The 24,012-nt window shown below is 41.8% G+C and overlaps 1 pseudogene; it reads left to right on the plus strand.

Annotated features, from left to right (window-relative positions):
* Positions 1-20,984, plus strand: part of LOC110127021 (aurora kinase C pseudogene) — a 36,994-nt pseudogene extending 16,010 nt beyond the window's left edge.
* Positions 20,985-24,012: the final 3,028 nt, after the last annotated feature.

A 24,012-nucleotide genomic window follows, 5' to 3' on the forward strand; every position in this document is an offset into this window, starting at 1 on the left:
ATTCATAAAACAAATCCAGCTCTGGAAAGGATTTGGCATCTTCATGCCCTCCTCAGTGAAAATCAAGAAAAAGTATATACATTAATCAAATGACTGGTTCTCCCCAGTCTGAATATTGTAGTCTCTTCTCCTCTCCTTTCTCCTTCGCAAAGTCTGCCTATGTGAAGAGAGTGAGGGAATCAATGAACTGTATTCCTTTAAAATAATAATGGTGCTTCCCAGATGGCATGGTGGTAAAGAATCTTCTCACCAAGCAGGAAACTTAGGTTTGATCTCTGGGTAGAGAAGATTCCCTGGAGAAGGAAATAGCAACCCACTTCAGGATTCTTGCCTGGGAAATCCCACAGACAAAGGGGTTTGGCAGGCTGCAGTCCACGGGTCACAAAGAGTTGGACATGATTTAGCTACTGAGCGCCAGCACATTCTTTTTAAAATAATAAAAGTAGGGACGTCCCTAATGCTCCAGTGGCTACGACTGCCTGCTCCCAATACAGGAGTTCGATCCCTGGTTGGGGAACTGATCCTGCATTCCACAACTAAGAGCTGGTGTAGCCAAACAAATAATAGTAACAGACAAACCACACTGACAAGAATGTCCTTCCCTGAGCGCCTTGGCTGGTGAACTGTCCCTGGAGGGAACTGGGGAGAGGAAAGAGACATCATATAAAGAGGTTATTTTTGAACATTTATTCAACTAATATCTTAGTTTTTTACAAAGTCATGTGTTTATTGTTTGAAAAATAAAATTTAGAGAGACAAAGAGAATAAGAGCAGGGGAGAAAGAGGAAGCCACTCAATAGCCATCCACCCAGAGAAAATCACTTCCACATGTGAAGATTTTTAAAGACTGCCCATTCTTTTTAATGACTTATATTTCGATTGAACAGTACGCTGTGACTATCTTGGGCTTCCCAGGTGATATAGTGGTAAAGAACATGCCTGCCAATGCAGAAGATGTAAGAGATGTGGGTTTGATCTCTGGATTGGGAAGATCTCCTGGAGGAGGGCATGGCAACCCACTCAAGATTCTTGCCTGGAGAATCCCATGGACCGAGGAGCCTGGAAGGTCCATGTGGTCACAGAGTCAGACACGACAGAAATGACTTAGCAAGCATGCATGTGACTGTCCTGCCAAGTCAGAAAATTTATTTCCATCCTTGCATGTTAATGAGCACACTGTACAACTAGGCCATGATTTCTTCACCTCTCCATCTACTCTTAAACCCTTAGATTATTCCCATTTGGGGCTGTTGCAAAAAGACTGCATTGCTGGCTCTGTAACTGTTTTATTATATGAACATGCTCAATTATTTCCTTGGGAGAGTTTCCCAAAAGTAAAATTTCTGATTCGAGGGGTAGAGTCTTTTAATGAATATTGACAAATGACTTTTGGAAATTTTATGCAAATTTATATACCTACCAGGAGCATAGAGGTTTCCTACATCTCCATAGGCTGGTTGACATTTTAGTATTCTTATTAATCTTCCCCATTTTGTAGGTAAAATTCATCTCTTAACATTTTATTTGCATTTCTTAAAAGTCAGTTGGAACAATTGCATGTATTTATTAGCCACTGAGTTTAAAAGAATCTTACAGCATATATCTGGTGACTACCCTCTAATTGCAGGTAAGCATACTAGCTCAGGTGGTAAAGAATCTGCTGCAATGCAGAAGACTCGGGTTCAATTCCTGGGTTGGGAAGATCCTCTGGGGAAAGAAATGGCAACTCACTCCAGTAATCTCACCTGGAGAATCCCACAGACAGAGGAGCCTGGCAGGCTACAGTCCATGGGATCGCAGGAGCCGGACACGACTTGGTGACTAAACCTGCACTACCACACTACACTGAGGGCAATCTATTTCCCACCAAAGAGTAAGAGAATAAAGAGTCCACCAATCTATTTGGCTTCCCTGTTGCTCAGATGGTAAAGAGTTTGCCCATAGTGTGGGAGACACGGGTAGGGAAGGTCCCCTGGAGAAGGGAATGGCTACCCACTCCAGTGTTCTTGTCTGGAGAATCCCACCGACAGAGGAGCCTGGCAGGCTACACCCCACGGTATTACAGGGTTGGACATGACTGAGTGACTAATACCATTTTATTAGGTGATGAAATGATGCTAAAGTATATTTCATTTTGGCAACAGAAACATCGAACCCTGCACAAATGTTTAGCAGTTTAACGGGTATATGAACAGATGAGGAAAATACAATTATTCTCTTGTATATATGTACCACATCTTCTATATATGTTGATGGAAATTTAGGTTGCTTCCATGTCTTAGAAGCATGTTCTTGGCTATTGCAAACTGTGCTGCAGTGAACACTGGGGTGCTTTTACCTTTTGGAATTATGGTTTTTTCAGCGTATATGCCCAGGAGTGGGACTGCTACAGCAAGTGGTAGTTCTGATGCTGAAGCTCCAGTACTTTGGCCATGTGATGCAAAGACCCAGCTCATTGGAAAAGACTTGCGACTAGGAAAGACTGAAGGCAAAAGGAGAGGGTAGCAGAGGATAAAATGGTTAGATGGCATCACCAGCTCAATGGACATGAATTTCAGCAAACTGCAGAAGATAGTGGAGGTCAGAGCAGCCTGGCGAGTTGTTGTCCCCGGGGTTTTTTTTAAGAACAATTGCTGTTTCGAGTTGTTTTGAGAGAACAGCAATTGTTCTTTAAAAACCAAAAATAGAGCTACCCTGGTTGTTTTTCAGTCGCTAAGTTGTGTCTGACTCTTTCTGACCCCGGGGACAACAACTCGCCAGGCTGCTCTGACCTCCACTATCTTCTGGAGTTTGCTGAAATTCACGTCCATTGAGCTGGTGATGTCATCTAACCATTTTATCCTCTGCTACCCGGGATGGGGAATACATGTAACTCCATGGCTGATTCATGTCAATGTATGACAAAACCCACTGCAATGTTGTGAAGTAATTAGCCTCCAACTAATAAAAATAAATTAAAAAAAAGAACAATTGCTGCATTGTTCTCCATAGAGGCTGTATCAATGTGCACAGCAGAAACGAACTCAATGTTGTAAAGCAACCATACTCCACCAAATTTTTAAAAACACACAATAATTCTCTGTACTAAGTGGGATTATAAATTGAAAGCCAGTGAAATGCTGATCCAACCAGGAGAACAGCTGACAGAATGGGTCTTTCCAGCCTAGTGATACTCCAGGTGCGTCTGCTGGGTATCTGGAAAAGCTGAATTATTCTCTCGGGCTTCCCCTGTGGCTCAGGGGAACCGGCATCTCCTTGCAGGATTCTTAACCAGTTCTTAACCAAGCAAGGAAGAGTGGCAGATTAAGAGCAAAATAGCATGTCCACTGTGCTACGGAGAGTGGAACATGGGTACCACTTGCAGGACTCGGTGCGTGACCTGCCTGAGTCTCGAGGGAGTAAAGCAGAGAGCAAAGGCCTGCCGGGGAAAGCTCACACCAGCAGGTCCTGCATAAAGGGCTTCAAGGCCACCCCAGTCTCTCCAGGGGCAGGATGGGCAGAGGCTGCCCAACTGGGATGAAATCAGAAGACTAGAAAAAAAAATAAAACAGACCAAACAAATTGTCCCCCAAATAAAAAGGAGGCTAAAGTCATAACTGTTCCCTTAAAGTTTGTTTAATTAGTAACGGGCTTGACCTATAGAATTTTTATACATCTAGAAATTATTCAACTGGGCAAAAATAAACACATTCTTTCTTAAGCATCTCCTAGCAGATGTTTGGGCTTTGCAGGTGGCGTTAGAGGTAAAGAACTTGGGTGCCAATGCAAGAGACGTAAGAGATGCAGGTTCGATCCCTGGGTCAGGTAGATTCCCCCGGAGGAGGGCATGGCAATCCACTTCAGTAATCTTGCCTAGAGGATCCCATGGACACAGGAGCCTGGTGGGCTACAGTTCATGGGGTCACAAAGAGTTGGATGCAACTGAAGTGACTTAGCATTCATGCGTGCAACAGATATTTGTCACCCTTGTATTCAGTGAAATTATAATAACCAGGAAGAGAAAGGTGATACATGAAAATAAGTCTGTGCCCTGGCCTGAACTTTGGGTGCACAGTCCCCCAGGATGATCACAAAAGGGCTAGGTTGCCTTCATGGGTCTGCTTGCCTTGCTGACATTGTCAGCAGCACGAATTTCTAGGAGGTCCTTTTGATCACTCTCTGGGTTCCCCCAGGATACAAAGATGGAAGGTTTCCCACGTCAAGAAGCTTTAAAAATGTTGAGCTTGAGTGGAGCTAAATCTTATTCTCTGAGAGCTTGGAAATCTATGGACTTTTGTAAAGGACGGTAGCTTACAATTTTATAACACTGTAATGACAAATACTTTCACATGCATGAATTGCTGGAGGTGCTGGGCTTTTTGAGTTGGAGAAATGTTGAGTCATGGTGTTGCTACATGATTCAGCAAAGCCAAGGCTTTATGGAAGACTTGGGACTCAAACTCACACATGTTGATTTCTTCAGTCCAATTTCATTTTCTTTACATATTAGCCAATTCACACTTAAGTTGAAATACATTGTGTAATAGCTTTCAATGTTTTTCCTTACCCTCTCCTTCTACCCTTAACCATTTTAAAAACCTATCAGGGTGTTTGTTGAACACCCTAATTTTCTGACTGCTTAAAAGACAACAATTTGCTTTTATCTAACTCCATTATTTGGAGACAAAGAAACAAAATTTGACCTTCAGTAATTTTCTAAGATGACAAGTATAAAAGCTCCAAACTGCTACCTTTTTCCTTTGCTTTTTTTTTCTGGCATCCTTCTCAGAGGCAGAGGAGCAGAGGCAAAATCACTGTGACTGTTGGCTATATCAGGTGGCTAATGGAAGAATTTCCAAGTAAGATGTACCTTATGGATGAAATTCAAAGATAAGCACATAGTCTTTTATGATTAATATTTGCTGGGCACAATGTGTCATTTTTTGAATAACATACATTGCATTTGATTGGACTGAAATGAAATCCCTATCATTTAGCATCTCAGTAAAACATAAGGACAGCCAGATTTGGATAAGGAGAGATTTTATTTCTGTTTTAATAGAAATAGAATTCAATTTCTACTTTATAGACATCTCCTGGGACTTCATAAGAATGTAATAGTTGCTATGAATCAATCTGAGGCAAACTTATTAACTAAGACAACTCAAAGGATGATGAATAAGGGAACAATTTTGGAGGGTCTTTTTGGACTTGGTGATGGACAGGGAAGCCTGGTCCGTGGGGTCACAAAGAGTTGGATACAAATGAGCGAATGAACTGAACTGAAGCGTGTTGGTAATATTATGAGGTCAGTTTTAGGATGGGGATGATTCTAGAACATTCATGGGGAATTCTACATAGGTATTGAAAATACTGAACCAGCATCCAAAATAAAGATTTCAGAACTTCTCTGGCGGTCCAACTGTTAAGACTCCAGGCTTCCAATGCATAGGGTGTTGTTTTGAACCCTGGTCTGGGAACTAAGATCCCACATATGCATGGTGTGGCAAAAAAAAAAAAAAATATCTCAAGAGGAGAATAAAGTGGAAAATACTCTGTATATCTGTCATTGAGGCTATAGATGTATATGAGATTTCCTAAGAATAGGGTAAAGTAAGAAAAGGTAGCCTTGAATCGGATCTGGAAAAACATCAATGCTTAGAGACTGGAGGGAGACAAACCACCTGGTAATCAGGGAGAGGGAGGGAGAACATGATGGGAACAGTCACAAAAGCCGAGGGAGAAGGAAGCGCTCCCGGGTGTTGAAGATGATGGAAAAGCCGAAAGCCAAGTCCACAATGAGTGAGCCTCGCCCACTGGCTTGGCGGAAGTCGGTATTACTGGGTCCCCGCGAAATGTCAGGATCCGCTGAGCAGTGGGACAGAGCCAGAGAGCTGACATTGAAGAGTGAGTGGGAAGCAAAGAAAATTAACTGCTGTAGAAAGCTGCTTCTTTCCAAAAGTTTAGCTATGATTAGATGGAGATGAGGTGATCGTATGACATCCAGGAAGAGTTATTTTTGTTTCATTTCGCTTTTAAAATAGAGCCTAAGCCATACTTCAATACTGATGGGAGGCTCAAGAAGAGAGAGGGGGAAAAAGCTGAAAATAGGGAGGAAAGATAATCAACAAGGTAAGTTTATCTAAAAAGCATGAAGGGAGTCTTTCCTAGAGCAGGGATTGGCCTCTATCACCTACCCATGGAAGAGAGAAAGATGAATGCTGGGACTTCTCTAGTGGTCTAATGGTTAAGACTCTGCACTTCCAATGTAGGGGGCGAAGGTTTGATCCCTGGTCAGGAAACTTAGATTCCATATGCTGTGTGGCATGACCACAAAAAAAAATAAAAAATTAAAGACGAGTGCTAAACACTTATATTTATCTATAGATACAGGAAAGCTGATGAAGTTCTTCTGATAACTTCTATTTGCAAGGTTAAATAGCAAGAATGGTTATCTGCTGAGAGTCAGAGTGAAGTAGGGAGTCTCGGAGTAGAGTTTATAAAATTTGAAATGACTATTTCAGAGAGAGGGAGAAAGCAGCCTACCCAGAGAAGATAGGAGAAAGGCCAGGCAGTTCTGAGAGGATCCCATGAGTTTAGTGGCTATGAGTCATAGTAGTGTCAGTTTGCCAGTGTAAATATAAACCCAATGTTCCCTAAGTGAAGGATTTTGATTACTAAGGAATGTAGAAGTTAGCAAGAGTTCACGACCTGGTGTTCGAGGAGTGATGTCTGAATTTGACAACGCTGGCCAAAAAAAAAAAAAAAAAAAAACACCACCAGAACACCTGACAAATTGCAAGAGGTTCAAAGTTAACTCATTTTTGCATTGCTGACAAAATAACATAAATGAAAATAAGTGCCGGTGCTCAAGTTTCGAGAAACCTCAGGAACAAAAGAAAATAGTACTTCCTAATACCACAGGGGACCCAGTTCAAATGATGGCATGAAAGAAGAACCCTCAATACATAGACAGGTTGTGGTGGCTAGATGCTAAGTCATGTCTGACACTTTTGAACCTATGAACTGTAGGCTCCTCTGTCCATGGGCTTTCCCCAGCAAGAATACTGGAGTGGGTTGCCATTCCCTTCTCCAGGGAATCTTCCCAACACAGGGATCAAACCCGAGTTTCCTGCATGACAGATGGATTCTTCCCCATCTGAGCCATATATATGGAATGTCTACGTAGACAGGTAGAAATTGAAAAAAAGACTTCTCTCTCCAAATGCAAGTGGGGCCATATACTTTTCCTCCACTTCACATTAACCTGGATTCTCTCTCCAATACCTGATTTCTCCAGGTTGTGACCTTTAAGAGCTCTGGCTGGGTAGGTGTGCAAAGCTATCTGCACAATTCTGCTGACCCACAAAATACACTTCCCCTACACCATTCTGCCTCTCCTCCCAGTTACTTTGAACATAATTTTAGACAACGTATCATTTCACCCCAAATGCTATAGCTGCATCTCCAAAAAATGACTCCAAAATAACTGCAAGATTATTATCTTCTTATAATTAATATTAACTACCTCCATACTATCCTTAAATATATGTGCAGTATCCAAATTTTCCCAACTGCCAAAAAAATGAAAGAATTTATACGGTTTAATTCATTGTTTTATACGCCTACTTTCAGTCTATATCATTCCCTTCTTGTTTGTGCTGGTTTATTGTTAGGTTTTGTTTTTGTTTGCAAATCATTGTTGAAGATGCCAGATTGCTTATTTTATAGAATTTCCTCCAGCCAAATTCTCTAGAATTTTATCACTGTGGTTTTATTTAACATATCCCTCTGTGCTGTATTCCCATTATATTGGGAGATTAGGACAGGCAACTGGCCGGACTGGGTTTGACTTGGGGTGGGGGAGCAGTAATACTTCATAGGGGCTTCCCAGGTGGCTCAGTGGTAAAGAATCCACATGCAATGCAGGATCCACAGGAGACATATGCTCAATCCCTGGGTCAGGAAGATCCCCTGGAAGAGGAAAGGGCAACCCACCCCAGTATTCTTCCCTGGAGAATCCCATGGAGAGAGGAGCCTGGAGGGCTACAGTCCATGGGATCACAGAGTCAGACACGGCTGAGCAAACACACACATGCATGCACTCCACAGACAATGTAGGACATACTCCTTGGGGAGGGGTCACAGAACGTGTGATTGTTTTGCTTTTCATGAGATTTATCGCTATTTACCATCATTACGTAGATTCCTTACTTCTGAGCTAAGAGTTGGAAAAGCGTGATATTCTACGTCTGTTATTTCTTCTTCTTTGATTATGTAAATTCCATAAAGCAGAAAGCTTTGCTCATCAAGCAACTGTTTGCTTGCTCTGAGAAACAGTTCATCTAGGAAACAACACATTTAATGTTCTTCAATGCACTGCAATAATCATCTTTACTGATGGTCACTTCGAGCTGGCATGAGTCTGATAGCATTTCATAACCACCTTGACTTCTGATATAACAAGCAGTTCAGCCTCATTGTCATTTGGACTTAGAATTTGTCAATTCTCTCAGAACTTCTCCCTTTAAACTGAGAATGACAGAGGTGACCACGTGGCTGTGAGGAGTTAATAAACCTTTGGCCACTGCTCTAACTTAATCGATTCTCTCTTTTTTTTTTAATGGATTCTTTTCTAAACATTTTAGCCACATTTGACTGTTTTTTCCCCTGCTTTGAGCCCTTGCTTGTGACAGTATGATAGCTCTTCCCAAAGTACACAGGCACCTCCTTCCCTTCGAGAACTAACGATGCAGTCAGGCCAATCCCGCTGAGATGGTTCGGGAAAAACACTCAAGACAGGGAGCAGAGACACAGCTTCTCAGGATAAACTTCTCCAGCTGTGCTCAGAAGCACATCATCCTTTTCAGTCAGCCTCTGCTTTACGGATGAAGTTTGAGGGCTACGTCTTGGTATCTAGTTAAACTATTATTTTACTCACGCCTCTCACCCACCTCTTTATGAAACTGTAGTCTCCTCTGCAAACCACTAGGAAGCCCCACTGCAGAGCTCTGCTCCCACAGCCCCCACGGGAGCCCGGAGCCCAGCTGCTTAGTAAGATGGAAAAGAACCAGCCAATCAAGAATTCTAAAATAACTTAAAAGGGTTCCACTTGCTGTTCCTTAGGCTGCATTTGTCTACAACATCTAAAAGTTTTCATTGTGACTTGTGTGAGACTCTGAACGTGCCAGGAAAACTAGTCTTTATGACCCTGAGGACAAGAAATGCTTATACTCTCTAAAGGGCTGGATGTACACAGAAGACAACGCATAGACTTAAAATAACAACTGTGTTTTAAAGGAGCAGTGATGACAATCCATCCCCTTTGGATCAATGAAAACAAGGCTTCCTTCCCTGAGTTATTTCCTGCAGGTTCTCTCATTCTTCTGGTAAGTATCTGGTTAAGTTTCCTGACAATAAGTTAGGATAGAAGTTTGTTTGAGAGATAAAAGGGTGATTGAGTCCTGAGAGTTATTTACTTGTTTAAATATAAAGTTAAAAGTTTACATTAGAAGACCGCCTTATCAAGAACCTATTTCTCGATCATTAAAACCCACAGAGATCTTATGTCTCTATTGAAACTTTCTCTGTCAGTGTATGGCAAAAACCACTACAATAAAAAGAAAAAAAAAAAAAAGAAAGAAACTTTCTCTGATCACTTCTGATACACAAATTCCCCATCCTCTGGGAATCAGCACTTGGTCTTTTTTTTTTTCCCATTTTTTTTATTAGTTGGAGGCTAATTACTTTACAATATTGTAGTGGTTTTTGCCATATATTGACATGAATCAGCCATGGATTTACATGTATTCCCCATCCCGATCCCCCCTCCCACCTCCCTCTCCACCCAATCCCTCTGTGTCTTCCCAGTGTACCAGGCTCGAGCACTTGTCTCATGCATCCAACCTGGGCTGGTGATCTCTTTCACCCTAGATAATATACATGTTTCGATACTGTTCTCTCTAAACATCCCACCCTCGCCTTCTCCCACAGAGTCCAAAAGTCTGTTCTGTACATCTGTGTCTCTTTTTCTGTTTTGCATATAGGGCTATCGTTACCATCTTTCTAAATTCCATATATATGCATTAGTATACTGTATTGGTCTTTACCTTTCTGGCTTACTTCACTCTGTATAATGGGCTCCAGTTTCATCCATCTCATTAGAACTGATTCAAATGAATTCTTTTTAATGGCTGAGTAATATTCCATGGTGTATCTTTATTTTGCTCACCTTCTGTGTGACTTTTAAACTTTCACCCTTCCTGAAGGTCCTTTAGAATTAGCAGCACCACAGTTTCCTGAGTTTCTTTGTCCATCACCTACCTAACAATCCCCTCCGCTATGGTCCCCATGTCTGCCCCCAAGTGGTTCTTGCCCACTCAGGTCCCCATCTTGGTCTCACTCCTTCTTCACCTTGCAGATTGTGGGTCCTTATTGACCCACACTGCTCTCCTTCCTCATTCCCTGTATCACTGAGTGACGCCCAGTGTACCAGGCTGCTCACCTAGGAAGTGGTAGTCGCCTGGATCTCTCCCTCTCCCTAAAAATCCCGTAGCGCGTGTTTCCGCCTTTGCTCTCACAGCCATTGGCTGAGCGCGTCCCCTGGGGCTGGCCTGCTGCAGCAGCTTCTTTCTTAGTTTCCAATGCTCTCGGCCTGGCAAGAGCCAACCCAACGCTGCCCAATCGAGGGACCACACGTCACTTTAAGTTCTAATTAAATAAAATTAAAAATTCAGCTCCTCACACACCCTGGCCACAGGTGCCAAATGGTTCCTAAGTTAGATAGCACTTACCTAAGATATTTCCGTCAACAGAGAACTTCCTGTTAGACGGTGCTGTTTCAGTTATCCACCCGGTACATGCTCCATGGACCACTAAACCAAACCTCCCTCCAATCACCTGACACAAAGCGATCTCAGGGCAGGAAGTTTCTTCTAAGCCTCAGAGGGCATATGAGATGCTCCATCTCTGAGCATTTGTGACATTCTGGGCTTCTTTTGAATATAAAGAGCAATAATCATGTATTTTCTTCCCTAGGAGGTAACCCTGAGGACAGGAACTACGTCCGTATCTGAAGATGGTGATGGTGCACTTAATTTTCCATGTAGTAAGTGGAGCTAGTAGTAAACAACAAACCTGTCAACGCAGGAGACGTAAGAGATGCGGGGTTGATTCCTGGGTCAAAAAGGTGCCCTGGAGGAGGAAATGGCAACCCATTCCAGTATTCTTGCCTGGAGAATTCTGTGGACACAGGAGCTTGAGAGGCTGCAGTCCACAGCGTTGGACAGACTCAGACATGACTGAAGCGACTTAGCACGCACATATGAGGGACTTTACAAAACAATTTAAAACATTTTAATATGTTTATACTCTAGGTGTTCAAAAAGTGTTTGTTGACTGAATAAGCAACCTTGACTGTGATCCTAGATGATGGGTACTGTATAAATCAACTGATACATTTTATTGGCATGGTATATTTAGCATCACTATCGTAAATAGACCACTGGATTATACAAAGGGCTTCCCTGATAGTACAGCTGATAAAGAATCCACCTGCAATGCAGGAGAACCTGGTTCAATTCCTGGGTTGGGAAGTTCCCCTGGAGAAGGGGTAGGCTACCCACTCCAGTATTCTTGGGCTTCCCTGGCAGCTCAGTGGGTAAAGAATCCACCTGCAATACGGGAGACCTGGGTTCGATCCCTGAGTCAGGAAGATCCTCTGGAGGAGAGCATGGCAACCCATTCCAGTGTTCTTGCCTGGAGAATCTCCATGAACGGAGAAGCGTGGTTGGCTATAGTCTGTGGGGTCACAAAGAGTCAGACACAACTGAGCAACTGAGCAATAACAACAAAGTTTATACAAACTAAGAGTTTACCAGATAAAGATGTCTTTGTTTTCATTCTATGAAAGAACAGATTTTAGGAGGAGACTATAATCTTCACAGGAGCATAATCTCTCTCTTTTGCTCAAAATTTTATCCTACACCTAGCCAAAAATATAGCTAGCTCTCAATAGATATTTGTTGGGTAAATGCTGAGTATCAGTTAGTTTCTTGACCTCTTTAATCTTAAAAATATTCTTGAAAGATCCTCCCCTAAAACAAGCCAAGTATCTTAAAATGTCTGTTTTGGGAATTAAATCATTTTTAAATATTCTGAAGACACAAGAAACTTTTGGAAAAAGTTAAAAGAGAAGTTGTATATAGCAAAGTCAAAAGAAAACGCAAATTTTATTTGTTAAATATTTTAGAATCACTATGCTGGAAAAAGTGCCAACTACATTATCCATTTCATTAAGTTGTGTAGTTTTCACCATAAGATTCCTCTTTTGTTATGTGTCCCTAGAGAGGAGAACAAACTATAATAATGTAGATATTATAATAGTGTGGTGAAGATGATGAAACAGTCAGAATTGTATAACGCCTATTCCTAGAACAATTTGAGAAACATCTATACCCTGCCATCAGTTGAAAAATTTTCAAGGGATAAAACTATGATAGAAGATTATGGATCAAGTGTCTCACATCATTGCTCTAAGTAGCAATTCTCATAAAACAGCTGAAAGCATATGCTTGAAATGGAAAAGCATCACTGGCCACCACCAGCAATATCAAGCTGAATGTGCTGTTTGAATGTTGGAGCGAGTTCACGGAGACATACAAACTCCATTTCTGCTGTGGAGCTTACCGACTTCAAGTTGTTACATAATTTAAAGTAATCTAAAAGCAAATGCTCTCTCATTTCATAGACTAACCCAATCATTATAACACATATTGCATTGCATATTATTCACTTCAGTTCAATTCAGTCACTCAGTCATGTCCAACTCTTTGTGACCCCATGGACTGCAGCATGCCAGGCCTCCCTGTCCATCACCAACTCCCAGAGTTTACTCAAACTCACGTCCATTGAGTCGGTGATGCCATCCAACCCTCTCATCCTCTGTTGACCCCTTCTCCTCCCACCTTCAATCTTTCCCAAAACCAGGGTATTTTCAAATGTCAGCTCTTCGCATCAGGTAGCCAAAGTATTGGAGTTTCAGTTTCAGCATCAGTCCTTCCATTGAATAATCAGGACTGATTTCCTTTTGGATGGACTGGTTGGATCTCCTTGCAGTCCAAAGGACTCTCAAGAGTCTTCTCCAACACCACAGTTCAAAAGCATCGATTCTTCAGTGCTCAGCTTTATTTATAGTCCAACTCTCACATCCATACATGACTACTGGAAAAACCATAGCCTTGACTGGAGTGACCTTTGTTGGCAAAGTAATGTCTCTGCTTTTTAATGTGCTGTCTAGGTTTGTCATACCTTTTCTTCCAAGGTGTGAAGGTCTTTTAATTTCATGACTGCAGTTACCATCTGCAGCGATTTTGGAGCCCAAAAAATCACGAGCAAAAACACAAGTTGTCGGCAAGGGGCTGATATGGCAAACTCAAAATATTAGTGAGATATGATAGTCTATGAAGTTATTGAGATTGACCTGAAGTCTCTATATGGCCTCAACTATTCCTTTTCTATACTGTGTTGATTTCAAATGATCTAACTCATCTACTCTCTATCATTGTTCAGTATTTAGACCAAACATATTTCCTTGGCAACTTTCACGATGTTTTGAAATCCCTAAACTAGGTGAGTCAATGAAAATATGACAAATTTATCACTATTTGGCCTTTATCCAAACACTTCTAGTCTGTTCTACTTAAGTCTGGCCTGCTGTGTTGGCAGATAATGAACTCAGAAAACACCTTCACATGTGCATATGGCTCCCATTAACTCAGTTCCTAAATGGCGCCTTTATATTTACCTTAAGATAAAAAAGATATTACAGATATAAGCCCAGTAAAATTTCCATCTTAAATTAAATAAAGGAAAATTAAAAGGAAAAGAATCTGTTAAAATATTTGGTTCTATGTATGGTCATCAAATAGAGAAGTAAATGGCAATGCACTCCAGTATTCTTGCCTGGAGAATTCCATGGACAGGGGAGCCTGGCAGGCTGCAGTCCACAGAGTCACAAAGAGTTGGACACGACTGAGTGATTTTCACTTATGTTCATCAAAATCTATGGCCAATTTGCTTTTAGTCAAATTTACATACAGATATAGACACAGGCAAATGCACATACACACATTCTGATCAATGTTTAAGATATTAAGAACATCAAAATATATTTGTGTCAGCTTCTGTAGGCTTCCTATCACCTTGGGTAAGCAGTGCTGCATCATTCCATATTGTATAAATTAATGCACTATTTATATTACAACAAAGTTATTATGGAATAAAATGCAAATTTTGCACACACTTCCTATCACTCAGAAATACTCTAAAAAAATCTTAAGGTGTTGACTAATCAATGAATTAGGTTTTAAGGTCAAATATTTTGAACTTGCTGCTACAAGCCAGGTTCTTTCTTCAATATCCAGATATTCATTTCACCTTCCTTTAAAAATGCTTTAAGATATATAAGACAGGTTCACTTATCAAATGATATGACACAAAACTAAAATCCCACATAACATAATGATAATCATTCATGTATATCATCAGAATTACAAATGGAAAGATTAATACATCACAGAAAGATCAGTACCTATTACCGACAAACCAAATTACTCTCAAACTAACCTAAATAAGTGGCTAGAAGTATAAATATAACTCAAGTAAATGTATTACATAGCAGAAAAATATGACACAGCCAAGTAAAATGAAGACTCAGTGTTTGGTATAAGGGAATAAATTATCCATGATAATTCAAGATAGATCAGTTAATACTAAAATACTTGCCAGAATTTAGTAACTAACTTGTATAATGATCATCATACATGTGTTAGCCCTCTTTTAACCACTTTGCATCTATAAACTTACTTCAACCTCATGTTAATCCTTTTACTTACCTACCATTATTATCCCATTTTACAGAGAAGAGAAACTAGGTCCAAAATGTAGAGTGACCTTTGTAAAGATCCACAGCTGAGCTGGGCTATAAATTCAATAAGTGTTGGACCAGAATCTGGGTCCTAATCTTTATACTATTCATCTTCTCTCTATATCAGCAAGAAAAATCTATCAACATAATAAAATATACTGCTAACCCAGTTGTATGTCACAGATATTTGTTTAAATTATTTTAATAATTACACTCACAATGAGATTCTTCTAATGTCTTACACATAGTGTTATGTTTATCTGTGTGCTAACCCTTTATTAAACAGTCACACATAAAGTCAACAGTGATTTATGATTCAACTTCTATACTTAAGGAAGCAAAGAGACACACACAACTGTATGACCTGACTAAGGTCACTATGAAATGGCATTAGGAACAGAACTCAAATCTCCTGGTAACCAATCCATATGTCCGCATAATTTTTCTCTGCGAACAGTTAACAGAGACCTTCAACATCCTTCTGATATTCCACTGGATGATTTAGGATTGTCTTATTTGTCCCACAAGGTTTGTCATAAATAAATTGAAAAGATATGTGTGTAGGTATAAAAGATCACAATGTAGCTGTGAGGAGCATCACTGTTTTCATTATTGTTGTTAAGAAAGAAAACAGGGCAGTTTACAAAAAGGGAGAGTCTGTCTCTTACCTTGTTAATTTGCAGTGATGCTGCAGTGCAAAGAACAGGGTTATTTTCCTGAACATTTTAATATGAGAAAATAGTATTAACAACCCACACAAGTGTTTTGGCTTAGTGCCTTCAACAAGCCCCTCTTCAAGCTCAGCAGTAATTGATGCATAAGAACCGGTACATCCTGATACACTCCTTTCAATATACCTCAACATTTCGAAACAATGGTTTTGTGTTTTTGTAAATATCCTTAATTCTACCTATCTGATCTAAGGTGAAACAGGGAAATATCAGCTGTGTTGGCTCTTCTTGCTGTGAGCATTGACACTGGATCAAAGGAAACCACAAAGCCATATGGGGTAAGATGTCTCTTCTTCACCCAGCTGCATCTTCTTGGAAAATGGAAAAAGCAACACAAATGTTTTACTCATCATTGGGCACGTCTCCAGACCTTCCCAGGTGGCTCAGTGGTAAAGAATCCACCTGCCAATGCAGGAGACGTGGGTTTGACCTCTGGGTTGGTAAGATCCCCTGGAGAAGGAAATGGCAACCCACTCCAGTATTCTTGCCTGAGAAATCCCACGGGCAGACGAACCTGGCGGGCTACAGTCCATAGGGCCGCAGAAGAGTCAGACATGACTTAGCAACCAAACACCACCACCACCAGTTCCTCATCTGGTCTCAATGAGGGACTTAGTAGGGAAAACATTAGTAAAATTACATACATATTTGCTGAAGTCTTGCACCATTCATCGAATTCAAAAAGGAAACAAAGGCAACTATGTCTTATCTCTGGTAGCTAATTGTCCACCATTTGTGATAATCCCGTTCATCTTTCTTGTGGCTTATCCTCCTTCTCTCCTCCATGGGCCACATGTCAAGTTGCTGCTTCCTTACGTGAGTCAGACTTCCTTTGCTGATTTGTGTTTGATTTAGTTTTTCTTTGCTCACTTCACGCTCACTGTACACACGAAAAGACGCACCTGCAGAGAGGCCGAGAGCAGTCAGGGACTGCTGCAGAGACTTAGCTGGTGCAGATGAACCTCGGAAGCTCCACATAAACCTGATAAATTGATGGTGAGGCACTTGCTTTGGAGACTGAAACACTTAACAAAAATAAATCATCTCATGGTAATATAGAAAAAAAAAACTTTAATTCATTTATCATCAATTACTGTCACTATGATTCAATGAATAAAAATGTTCACTTCTAGATGAAAGCTTAACAGCTGGATATGTGCAAGTAAGACTTCCCAGGTGGTGCAGTGGTAAGGCATCCACCTGCCAACGCAGGATACTCAAGAGACTTAGGTTGAATCCCTAGGCTGGGAAGATCCCCTGGAGAAGGGCTCACAACCCACTCCAGTATTCTTGCTTAGGAATTCCAACGGGCAGAGGAGCCTGGTGGGCTACAGTCCTTGAGGTGACAAAGAGTTGGACACGACTGAGATCTCAACACACACACACACACACACACACACACACACACTCGCATGCTCCAGTAGTATTCATGTGACTATTACATATTTTTAATGCTATATACATGCACAGAATATAAATGATTTAATGTAATATATATAAGGAGCTTCACTTTACTCATTTTTAGGCACTCAGCAGCTAAGATGTTTTCACATGTGCTTGTCAGACTCTACCTAGCCCCACTGCTCCCCAAACACACTGTTTATCCTAGATGTGGCCTCCACCTTCTCAGGACACATCACAAATCAACTTGATTCTTGTCAACCAATTAGAAATGATTCTTGCCAACCAATTGGGAATCCTCCCATCTCCTGATCAAGTCCAGGCAATGAGAAGGACACTTGTATCTGTGAAGGGAACTCAAAATAGATTTCACTAAATCTATCATGGATATGCAGAGACATCTGGAAAATGGAATGGAAAATGGAATGTTTTCCTCTATATCTTAATGGTCTGCCATTACACACAAGGACAGTACTTTCTGCAAGATTTAATATCAAGCCGAACTTGTTTAAATTCAAGAGTGATAGCACGTGGGCCAGAAAAATTAAAGCTAACTTTCTTTCCCTTCTTGTAACTCTAATAAATGCCTTAGAAGAAGAGGATTCGCTTTGCAGTGTTTAATTGGTAGATTCATGCTAATTGCTTATATTGAGCTATTGGAGCGTTAACTTCAGAATACTTTAAAAAAAATCTGTCTATTTGAGTAATATGAAGTTTGTTACTGGTCTTCATTTAACAAATGCACATAGGAAAGAATAAGGTTGGAGTAAATTTATGAAATCAATGCCATGGAGAAATTAATGGGATTTATTATTTCACAGGAATTTTTAATTGAAATATAATTGATTTTTTTATTGAAATACAGTTGATTTACAATGCTATGTGAATTTCTGCTGTCCTGCAAAATGATTCAGTTATACCTACATCTGTCTATCTATCATCTATATTGGCTTCCCGGGAGACACTAGTGTTCACCTGCCAACGCAGGAGTCATAAAAGACTCAGGTTCAATCCTTCAGTCGGGAAGATTCCCCTGGAGGAGGGCATGGCAGCCCACTCCAGTAGCCTAGCCTGTAGAACCCCACTGGCAGAGGAACCTGGAGGGTTATGATCCATAAGATCACAGAGTCAGACATGACTGAAGCAACTTAGCACCACACACACATACATATTTACATGTTCTTTATTTATATTCCTTTTCTTTATGATTTATCATGAGATATGGAATCTAGTGCCCTGTGCTATACGTCTAACCTTGCTGTTTACCCATCCTACATATCATAGTTGGCAGCTCCTAACCCCAAGCTCGCAATCCTCCCCATCCCCGCCCTCCCTCTCCTCCTGCAACCACGGGTCTGTTCTCTGGGGCTTCCGCAGGAATTCTCTGATGCATATATCAGAGGATTATTTTTAGCTCTTGGCTTATAAACACTGTAACATAAAAGAACATGCAGACATGGTGTTGATTCTTTCCCAAGGTAAATATGGCAGGCGAACAAGTTCATGAATCATCCTAGAAATCTTGTAAAAAGAGACTTCCTTTTTCTTTAAATATCTGAGCTGACTTGCAGTTCATTTTCAGAAAGCATGTAAAAACTTTTGAGTTGTGTTCCCCTCACAAGTACAAATTTTGAAATACAGGCCAATTAACTGCAAGCTTCTACTGCAACTTGATAATGAGAGGTCAGGAGGAAAAAGAAGGTTCGAGAAGGATTCATTGGAATTAGCCTATTTTACCAAAATGGTGCATTTCCCAGGTGGTGCTAGTGGCAAAGAACCCAGCTGCCAATGCAGGAGACATAGAGATATAGGCTGGATCCCTGGGTTGGGAAGATACCCTGGAGAAGGAAATGGCAACCCAATCCAGTATTCTTGTCTGGAGAATCCCATAGACAGAGGAGTCTGGCAGACTACAGTCCATGGGATCACAAAGAGTCAGACACGACTAAAGTGACTTAGCACACACACCACAATGGTATATATCCTTTTCCCTAAGGAAAGGGCACTAGCTTTCACAAACAGTTAATTATCCTTAACAGTGTGTATCTATATGGAAAGAAAAGGAAGATTAAAAGTTGGTTAGTACCTGAAATCTACTAACTCTGTATTACCAGGCTTGTGATCTTTCCCCAAGCACTTTGCAATCAATGGTACGTGAATACTCTTGCTGTTGGTGACACTATTGTTATTATTATCAGCATTACTTCCTTTTTTTAGACAGCAAATCAAGGTGATGACAGAGAATTTTAAACCCTCAAACTCTGAAAATGCACTTAATTGTTCTCATTGTATTGAATTCATTCCCCAAAGGAGATACAACATAGCCCTAAAACAGCAATGGAAAACAACAAAAAATGAAAATAAAAAAGTGAGGGAAAATGTGTTTGTTAACAGGGTTGCATTCACAGCCTTGTTTATGCTCCTGATGAGTGTGAGATCAAATTTGCACTCATGTTTACTGACCTTGAGGTCTCTGGGATGGGGAAACGAGGACTGAACAGAACAGAATCCCACAGAGGAAGGAAGCCTGCAGGCCATCCTGACTCACAAAATTGGCTGCGGTGGGAAGGAGAATTAGCAAGGCCTGTGATGACAAAAGTGAATGCTGATGCAAGGAAATGCAGACAGCCACTGAGTCCTAAAATTAAGTCTAGAAGAGCTTCATTAGTTCTTAATAAGATGTGACAGAAGGGAACATTATCCATATACATTAATGAAGTAAAGTTTGAGAGTTGAATAAAGGTGATGAAATGTGTGCAGATGCTGGAAATGACTGGAGATTTTGACTCTTAGAGACTCAAAGTGAAAGCATTTTCCAAAAGGATTCTGAAATATTTACAGTACCATAGCCAAGGTTGATATATTTGTCAACCGATTCAGAGAATAACTTCATGATAAGTCTGCCGAACCATTCAAAATCGTTGAAAATCCTGTTTCATAGAGTTTGCAAGGATGTGAAACTTGGCTACCCATAACATATAGAGGGGGAGTGTCTGGCTTCCTTGGTCTCTGAGTCAGGAGGAAGGGATATCAGCCTTGAAGAGCTTCCCTTGCTTGGTGTCGGGCACTGTGTTTCATTCTGGAGATATACTTCAAAACAAAATATCATATGCCATCAAACAGCTTCCCGGGAGGCAGGCTTCCTGCCTGCCAGTGCTGGAGATGCAGAAGACAGAGGTTTGATCCCTGGGTTGGGAAGATCTCCTTGAGGAGGAAATGGCAACCCACTCCAGTATTCTTGCCTGGAGAACTCCATGGACAGAGGAGCCTGGTGGGCTACAGTGCATGGTATCTCAGAGTCAGACACGACTGAACACACACACACACACGAGGGAAAATAGTGTGATTGGGTTAACTGGGAAAACATTCACCTGTAAGGAGGCTACAAGAGCCCAGCAATGCCTTAAGCTAGCACCCAGTGTGACTAGAGATCAGGGGTCCGCGTGTGGCCTTCCACTTCCAGCCCCTTGTCCGGTGAGGACATGGGTCTGTGATTCAGTCCTACCTGAAGGGCCCTAAGGAGGTCCCAGCAGAAAGGTTTCCTTAGTCACCGTAAGTGAATAAGGAAGAAAACACCCTCTTCGTCATAGGATGCCACCCTGTCTGCCCCAGAGGGCTGCAGACCAGAGGCTGAGGGGTCAGCGTGGCAGAGACACAAGGACAAACAAGCAAAAGCCCTGAGACCCAAGCGCAGTTGCCAAACTGCTGCTCTGACTCTGATGCCGCCCTGTCTCAGGGCCGGGGAGAATAGAGAAGATCGTGTCAGTGCTGATCCAGGGACTGGCCACGGGACCCAGAGTCCAGCTCAGCCCATGCCCTGGAGCCACACAGGCCTGGCGAACGTGCTGAGTCAACCAGGGTGTAAAATCCATCCCCCAGGCGAGGTTGTCAGAACCCCCCTGAAGCCGCAGGAGCTTGTCAGGTGCCCACACTTGGTCGAATCCTAATGAACCCCAACAATTCACAGCGCCCAGTGTGTGTCATCCAGCCAGAGTGAGAGTGTGGCCTGAGGCAAAGTTGAATACAGAAAATGCAGAATATTTATCATTTAGTGTTTATATCATGACTTTCTTTCTACCATCTCAAGTGCAAGTTATGGAAATTGATATTTGGGGGCTCAGAGTTTGATGTTAATATGGTAAATCCTATGGAGCTATAAAAGATGCTCACGATGAAAGGTAGCTATGTATGTGCTCAGTCACTCAGTTGTGTCTGACTCTTGGCGACCCCATGGACTGTGGCCGGCTAGGCTCCTCTGTCCATGGGATTCTCCAGGGGAGAGTACTGGAATGGGTTGCCATTGTCTTCTCCATGTAAAGCAACTATACCTCAAGAAAAAAAAATATGAAATCTTATTCACAGCTGAAAAAAATAACAAGTAACACCTATTTCTATATGTAGCAGTATTCTAAGCTCATCACAGTTATTAATACCTCTGAGTATATATTATCATTATTATTATTTTATTCTGATTTATAGATGTTAAAACTGAGTGACAGAGAGGTTAAGTAACTTGACCAAGGTCACACAGCTAGTAATAGACGAAGTGGTTGTTCAAATTCAGGTCATCTGGACCTAGAGTATGTATGATTAAGGGCTCTACCATCTCCCCTAAAAAAATCCAAACAATAAAAGAACAAGCATAGGATTGAACAGCATAATTAATATTCTAGAAAAAAAGATTGACTTAAACTCTCTCTTTCCGAACATCTGACCAAGTGCTGTATAGTTTTTGGACATATGATGCTGATCATATTAAGTCGGAAACATGCCTGAGTGTAATTATGATGAGAAGTGCAATGGACAACACCAAAGGGAGTTCCTCACATTTGTGAAAGGTGCTGTCTAACTTCATTGTGTAGGTAAAGCATCTCCTACTGACATCACACAGAGAGGAGCACTGCCTCCCATGGAACATTCCTTAGCAGGCACCAGGCTCTGGGCTGGATGGAGCTGCAGCTTGCCATGTTTGCTGTCATGCAGACGTCTCAGTATGGATTCTGAAAAATACACTTTTGAATTTAGGATTCCAAAAGAACACTGTAGCCACTGAAGGGTCAGCCATCAACTTGTTTGGAAAATACGCTGAAAACGGCAGCTGGGAATGCTCATCGGTCAGAGCCCAGGGCTGGTCATCCAGGAGAACAGAGTGACGCCGCCCAGGCTGTGACTGCACCTGCTGTGGACCCAATGTCTTGTTATCGTGGGGTGTCTGCCACTTACAGCATCAAACCCTGAATCCAAATGATGGCAGAAGCCCACTTTCTTTTCAAACACTCTTAGGCTATGAAAGGGGCTTCCCAGGTGATGCTAGTGATAAAGAACCCACCTGCCAATGCAAGAGATGTAAGAGACGCAAGTTCAATTCTTGGGTCAGGAAGGTCCCCTGGAGAAGAGCATGGCAACCCACTCCAGTGTTCTTGCCCAGAGAATTCCACGGACAGAGGAGCCTGACGGGCTATAGTTCATAAGGTCACATAGAGTTGGACACAAATGAAGCGACTTAGCACAGAAGTGACTTAGCACACAAGCTCATGTAGGCTATGTAAGGAATAAACTATAAAAATGCAGCCAAACTGCCCTGAATTTGAACAATTCTTTAGACGTTTAAATACACATTCATGATCACTGCTTATTCATTTATTGGAGACACACTTAATTGAACTCCTTGCAATTGCTATGGACTGTTTGAAACTCAACAGCAGTGGCCACCACAGACAAAATCCTCAACCTCAAAGGAGCTTAATTCTAGCAGGGGTCAGACAGATGACAACCATCAGTGGGACTATGGATGATGCAGTTGCCTGGGACCATGGGTTACTGGACTCATGGTTACACGAGTTACTCATGGAGTTACATGACCATGGACTAAGAGACCGTGAGTTACTGCCTTGCATGGGGCAGTGGGGAGAGACTCTTCAGTCCCTATAATCAGGGGCCGTTGAAGACGGTATCTGAGTTGAGATTGAAGGATGAAAAAGCATGTCAGGCAGAAGAAAGAGCAAGTGTGAAGTGTGGTCATAGCAGTGGGGGACCGCAGGGGCCGGGGCCTGCCTACAGGCAGAATGATCAATCTGTAGGCTGGGGAAGGGGCCAGTATCAAGAAATTACATTGAAGAGGTTGGAATGGAACCAGATTACACAGGTAGAAAGGAAAGGCATCAGAATTTGTTTTTAATTTATTTACTTTTAATTGAAGGATAGCTACTTTACAAAATATTGTGTTGGTTTCTGCCGATACTGGAGTGGGCAGCCATCCATTCTCCAGGGGATCTTCCCAACCCAGGGATTGAACCCAGGTCTCCCGCATTGCAGGTGGAGTCTTTATCAACTGAGCCTCCAGGGAAGCCCAAGAATACTGGAGTGGTTAGTCTATACCTTCTCCAGCAGGTCTTCCCAGTCCAGGAATTGAACCGGGGTCTCCTGCGTTGCAGGCAGATTCTTTACCAGCTGAGCTACCAGGGAAGCCCAGAGGATAACTGTTTTGCCATATTGTGCTGGTTTCTGCCATAGAGCAACATGAATCAGTCACAGGTATACATATGGCCCCTCCCTCTTGAAACCCCTCCCACCTCCCATCCCACTGTACCCCTCTAGGTTGTCACAGAGCCTGGGTTTGGGTTCCGGAGCCATACAGCACCTTCCCTCTGGCTACCTGTCCTTCATATGGTTGTGCATATGCATCTGGGCTACTCTCCCCGTTCTTCCCACCCTCACCTTCCCACGCTGTGGCCACAGTCTATTCTCTACCTCTGCATCTCCACTGTGGGTCATCCCATTGTATTCCAAGTAAAATGACAAGCCATCAAAGACCCTCAAGCAGGAGAGTGAAATGAGCTGATTCAAAATTTAAAGCATCATTTCTGCGTCGTATTTTGTCATTTTTGTTCTCATCAGAACTGCAGGAGAAAACCCATTGCTGCCTCTATTTGACACATGAGGAAACTGAGGCTCAGAGAGGGTGGTGTCTTCTCT

This window comes from Odocoileus virginianus, chromosome 22 (genome assembly GCF_023699985.2).
Source record: "Odocoileus virginianus isolate 20LAN1187 ecotype Illinois chromosome 22, Ovbor_1.2, whole genome shotgun sequence".
Taxonomy (NCBI): domain Eukaryota; kingdom Metazoa; phylum Chordata; class Mammalia; order Artiodactyla; family Cervidae; genus Odocoileus; species Odocoileus virginianus.